General features: G+C 38.6%; 1 long non-coding RNA gene across 1 annotated transcript; it reads right to left on the bottom strand.

The window, feature by feature from the left end:
- Positions 1-309: 309 nt before the first annotated feature.
- Positions 310-3,406, bottom strand: LOC106525505 (uncharacterized). The gene is made up of 2 exons (XR_001311124.1): positions 3,254-3,406; positions 310-2,412 (listed from the first exon to the last, which is right to left on the bottom strand). It is a non-coding gene; the product is annotated as an uncharacterized LOC106525505 (long non-coding RNA).
- Positions 3,407-6,201: the final 2,795 nt, after the last annotated feature.

Here is a 6,201-nt window from a genome sequence, read left to right as displayed (position 1 = left end):
CTTTTTAACCCCCCCCCCCCTTTTTTTTTTTTCTTTTTAATTTTGTTCTTGAATGTGTAGCAGCACAAGTGGCCTTGAAAAGGGGAGTGCTTTGCACTAACACCCCCACCCCCCCCAGCTCCTTCCCTGATGATACCACTTCCCCTGAGCTAGCTAGACGGTGCTCACTAATGTAATTGTAGCTCTACCACAGACTGAGACAAAAACAACAACAAAACAAACCCTGAAAATATATGAATAGTTTTTAAACAAAAGTAAAAAAGTGCCTGGGGTGGTTTCTGCATGTGTTTAGGGCGAGTGGACTGCTGAATTATTATTATTATTTTTTTGTTGTTCTTATCTGCTTCGACCACACTGCCAGTTCTCTTAAAAGCCCATCTTATGTAACTGAACTGGGTGAGTCTGCAGGAAGGACTTTGAACTGGAAGTTTGTTATGCCCCCTCCCTCTGACCCCTCCTTCGAAATTCTCTTCTCCTGTTGCTGGTCACTGGCTTTGTTTTATTATTATTATTATTATTATTTTTAATTTGGGAAGGAAGTCTTGATATCAAACTGATCATTAAACCTGTACGACTTTGTCCTGCTCCCACCTTCTCATCTTTACCGATCTGGGGATTTCCAGCGTTCCCATGGTGCAGTTGTACATCCTACGACTTTAAGATCGGATCTCCAAGCTATTTTACTTTATCCCCCTCCTCCTCCTCCCACTTTACAGCCTGCTCAGAGTAGCACTCTGTACTCATTACATCCCTGTTGCTTTCATTATTTGATAATTATTTTTTATTAATGTTGTTATTATTACGGTTTATTATTTGAGAAAAAAAAACTTTCCAGACAGAAGGTTTGCGTGTCACTGCTTATTTAACTTATCAGAACATATTTATTGGTGATCATATGCATTTTTTTGTTAATTTTGTTTTTTGTATTTATCTGGATAATGAACAATAGAATATATTTTCTTTTATGTTAAATTATGATCTTCCGTATTAATCTAAAGATTGTGAAGACTTTTTTTGTCAGTTTTCCTTTTTTTTTTCTTTTTTTTTCACAGTTTAATATATTGTACTTCAATGACTTTTTGTTCTGCAACTACACTTTGTCAAAAAAATGAAACTAATTTAAAGCAAAAAAAAATGCAAAAAAAATACATTTTGTGTTTTTGATTATTTATTATACTTTTTGTTCTTACTCCCTCTCATTGGACTGCAATTCCACCTGAAATGCTTGTGTTCATTCTTGATGTTTCCCTCCATATTTTACAGTAATCTGACAGGAACAGTTGCTAACTGTTGTTACATYAATTCAGTATCTTATTTTATTTTTTTTGAGAACATTTCCCCGATTTGAAGAGACGTGTCCTTGTTGGGTGGATGGTAGTTGATGGAAAAGGATACCCAAAAAGAAAAAATATCACCTTGCATCACATTTTTTTAGGAGATTCTGAGTTGGAAGACCGGTTATGTTGAAATGTTTCTGTTTTTGCATCCAGTCTGTTATTACAAGCAATAGCTGTGACCAAATGGGTTGAGGAAAGTACATTTTCTTTTATTATTATTATTATTATTATTATTTGTCTGATTGGATGCTTGATGCACTTGCTTGGCCCCCTCCTGACCAGCAGAAGTGCCTCGTTGAATACATTCCAGGTAGCTATTTACGCCTTCTTGGCCTTTTTTTTATATATTTGATAATGGAGGACATTTTTTAAGTCACTTGCTCTGTGTTGCCTTCRAGTGTTTGGAAAGAGGTGAACAGATTCTGACACAAAGAAAGTACAGCAAAGCTATTGAATGTATTTTTTTCTCTCTCTCTCTCTTTCTCTCTTTAGCCATGTGTTTTCACTACAGTAATTTCTGTGAGTTTATATGAAAACTGTTTTCTTTCTTTTTTTGTAAGTATTGATTGCAGTTAAGTCAATAAACCCCATATTTTTTGGAAAAGTTAAGCTGTGTTTTGAGTTTTTATGCATTTGACTCTTGATTTTTGGGAGGACTTGGTACCTTYTTTTTATGTACACATTGAAAAAGTTCATTTTAATCAGATTATATTTCTAACAAACTTAACTTGGGATAGTTTGTTGAGAGTGGAGGCTCTTAGAAAGCTTATGCCAGTCTTATTTGTCTCAAAATCAAAGCACATGATAAACTTAAATGGCCCAAAATAATCAGTTTTAATGGTTGCATGACTCCAAACACAAACCTCTCTTCTTTAACATCCCTTTTAATGATGCCAATTTTTCCAAATCTTACAAAATGAGCAATAAAAACAGTTTGAACTCTTGCAAAAGTCCTGTCCAAACAGCAAATGGATCCCGGCTGGGCTCCCCTGCACGTAACRCCGAGTCCGAAGGGTGTTTCTCAGCAGTGAAAGTTGATTGGTGAGCTCCTCAGACCACAGTCCGGGGTCCTGACCTGGAGGTAATCAAAGTCTGAATGAGCAGGTCTGGTTACACAAAGAATAAACAGTCCTGGTTTCAGCTAAAACATTGATCAGATTGTGGTGTAACCATAAAGTTTCCCAGAAAAAAAAAAAAAAGATTAGCTAAGGCAACGGTGCGTCTGTCCAATCTGTTCCTGGTAAAGAAAAAACAAACAGTTGAGTCATTCATGTGTTTGCAGTTCATCATAATTTCAAAGTATTCCTATTATTATCACCCAAAGGTGAAAGTGCAGTAACCTATTTGCACATAAATGCTGCCTCAGCTTCTATTCAGTTCTAGACATTTTTTTGTATGTGTAATGTGGCCTGGATGTGGTGGCCATCTTAAATCCAAATACAACAAAACAGCAAAAGCTTCAATCAGCAGAACTGTTGCTACAAACTAAATGCAGCAAAACGGTAGTTTAAAGCTAACATTTGCTAAATTGACAGCCAATGATTGTTATCTGAAAGTTTTTTTCAAATAAATCCAGTGGTTCAGCAGATATTTTGCTAACAAACAAAGAGGACTTTCTGAAGAGGATTTAACTAAACTCAAAAGGCTGCCAAGGATACTCAAGAAAATCTGGGCCTTTAACAACTTTGCATTTTTTCATAACAAAGATAAAAACCTGTTTATTCTTTAAAACAAGCAGTTACACATTTGATTTCAGTACAGTGGATCTTCTCTCTTTGTGCACGCTCAACATCACCCCCCCACAAAAACCAGTCTCTCTCTGGACACATCCGTCTGTCCATGTTTATACTCTCTCAGATTGCAAATAGGAGCCTGAACAGGAAGTCCCTTCCCTCCGTACAATGGTGGGTGCTGACCTGTCTCAGCTGACCCGTGGAGGCCTCCATGTTGCTTTTAGGCCTTATAGATCCTTGTCTGGTTTCTTTGACGCTCCCCAACCCAGCCTGCTGCCACTCCCAGTTTGAAAACAATCTGCCATCCTGCTTTGAGTAAATCTCTTCATCTCCTGTAAGCTGACGGGAAACAGCCCCCCTCAAAAATAGTGTTTTATAATCTTAAGTTGTTTTGATTAGATGGCTGATGACTCACGACTCCATATTGCCTGGATTTACCGCATGTGACACGTACTTTACAAGCAGAGATAGTTAAAAATCCTCTGAATGAGAAAATGAAACTAAGCTTCTTCACTTAGGAAACAAATCTAATGCATCTAATCGACATTAACCAACACAACAATGTCTATAACCTAGTAAAGTTTACAGATATTGATTTAAAGTTGGATGTGGTAGTGGCTGAGTCCTCCTCATCACATGCTATGAGTGCTGATTGATCTCACATCTACATAATGTTATTTACACAGTTTGAATAGAATGGCTTTAATGCTATTCTTTCTCAGCATGAGATAAAACTCTGACGTAAAAGGCGAGGGTGGTGATATGCATTTCTTTCAAAACTGCTAGGCATTTCATTGCTTAAGTGTTGTTCCCTAGTGTTTCTGCAGATATGCATGACATACATTGTAGATTTTTTTTGAAGGGGAAGTACAGGGTGGCAACATCAAAACTTTTTTTTTTTTACATGTTAGACTTTATTAAGATCAAAAACAGGCCTAATGGAAAGGTCTCTCCTAAAGCAGGTGAGTGTAAATCATGCAAAGAAGTGAAAATGTGCAGTTTGGTGCACATGAAAGAGGGCTGTTTCCTGTTTGTGTGCTGCGTTTGTCTATGTGTGTGCGTGTGTGCGTACAGGCACCTTAACAAAGTACCAGGAAGTGGGTTTGTGAACCTGTGAAGGTGGCGGATAGAGGGGGTCGCATGTTCTTTGAGATGTGGCAAAGAAGAAAAAAAAAAACTTCCATTACTTCGTCAAATTTCAGAGCAAGTTACTTTCCAATATGAAGACAGAGGTGGTGACACAGATAAAGTATGTGGTTTATTCATGCCTACAACAGGAAAAAGTGACGGTGTCGATGTACTTTTGGTGCCCAATCTTCATTCACCCTTAACCCTGAGATGTTGGGCAAGAGAATTTTCGCAGCATGTGCTCTTTGTAACGGCATTATCAAAGAACGCTCTACCTTCTTGTTTGAGAAGGAGGTGAGCAAACAGTGCTGATGTGCTAACCAAGGCTTATCTGCACTCAGAGCTGAGAGCGGCGGAGCTGCAGCTCTGCGCTCAGGCAAGTCGCTGTGCCGCCGCAGGTGTTGTGGAGGAGATGATTAATCACCACACGAGGGCTTAGGTTAACGCGAAGAGAGAGCAGGTTAGGTTACAGCCTTTTGTCTGAAGAAAACAGAGGCGCACATTTAGACTCACAAATACCAGAAGTTAAAGCTGCAGAAGCATCCATCTGAGCAAACAGCACCTGTGATCACAGAAATCTGTTGGTAGAAGAAGAAAAATGGAAAACATTCTAGAGACAAACCTTCACAAACTTCAGAAGTTCTAGAAATTAGTCAGGTGTAGATGCACATTTTATTCCTGCGTTTCTTTAAAAGTCTACGGAGCCCACGAGGCAACATGGGGGGATTTCTTTTCTTTTGCGTTCCTTCGCAATACTTTTGCGTTACCTCGCAATATCTTTGCGTTAACTCGCAATACTTTTGCGTTACCTTGCAATACTTTTGCGTTCCTTCGCAATACTTTTGCGTTACCCTGCAATATCTTTGCGTTAACTCGCAATACTTTTGTGTTACCTTGCAATACTTTTGCCTTACTTTGCAATACTTTTGCCTTACTTGCAATATCTTTGCTTTACCTCACAATACTTTTGCGTTACCTCGCAATCGTTTGCGTTACCTCGTAATACTTTTGCTTTACCTCGCAATATCTTTCTGTTACCTCGCAATACTTTTGCGTTACCTTGCAATATCTTTGCRTTACTTTGCAATGCTTTTGCGTTACCTCGCAATATCTTTGCGTCACCTTGCAATACTTTTGCGTTAGCTCGCAATATCTTTGCGTTACCTCGCAATACTTTTGCGTTACCTCGCAATACTTTTGCGTTACCTCGCAATACTTTTGCGTTACCTCGCAATATCTTTGCGTTACCTCGCAATACTTTTGCGTTACCTTGCAATACTTTTGCGTTACCTCGCAATACTTTTGCGTTCCTTCGCAATACTTTTGCGTTACCTTGCAATATCTTTGCGTTACTTAGCAATGCTTTTGCGTTACCTCGCAATATCTTTGCGTTACCTTGCAATACTTTTGCGTTAGCTCGCAATATGTTTGCGTTACCTCGCAATACTTTTGCGTTACCTAGCAATATCTTTGCGTTACCTCGCAATACTTTTGCGTTACCTTGCAATATCTTTGTGTTACCTCGCCATACTTTTGCGCTACCTCGCAAAATTGTTTTGCGTTCCCATGCAAAAGTTTGATTTGTGTATGAACTGAATTAAATCAGACTTTTATTTTGAAATATCTGGTTACCAAAACAGGATGTGTCGCCACAAGTTCGTGAAATTGACATTGATGTTGCGTGGCTGAATTGTGTTAAAATATCGACATATGACACACTTCCATGTGTGGCTGTGTAATATATTCATTCTGAAGCTGAATTAAAGCAATAGGCTAACTCGCTAATGGTGAACATGTGAGTTTGTTAATAAACCGGCAGGCACAACAGTGATAAACGACTTTTGTGAGGGAACACGAAAGGTATTGCGAGGTAACGCAATACTATTGCATGGGAACGCAAAAGATAAAAAAGTCTCCCATGTCCCCTTGCGGGCTCCGTAAAAAGTCATCTAGTGGTTCATGAGGTATTTCTTATACAAATCCAACATACAAATACATGTACA

This window comes from Austrofundulus limnaeus, unplaced genomic scaffold (genome assembly GCF_001266775.1).
Source record: "Austrofundulus limnaeus strain Quisiro unplaced genomic scaffold, Austrofundulus_limnaeus-1.0 Scaffold230, whole genome shotgun sequence".
NCBI lineage: Eukaryota > Metazoa > Chordata > Actinopteri > Cyprinodontiformes > Rivulidae > Austrofundulus > Austrofundulus limnaeus.
This window is presented reverse-complemented; position numbering and strand designations above follow the sequence as displayed.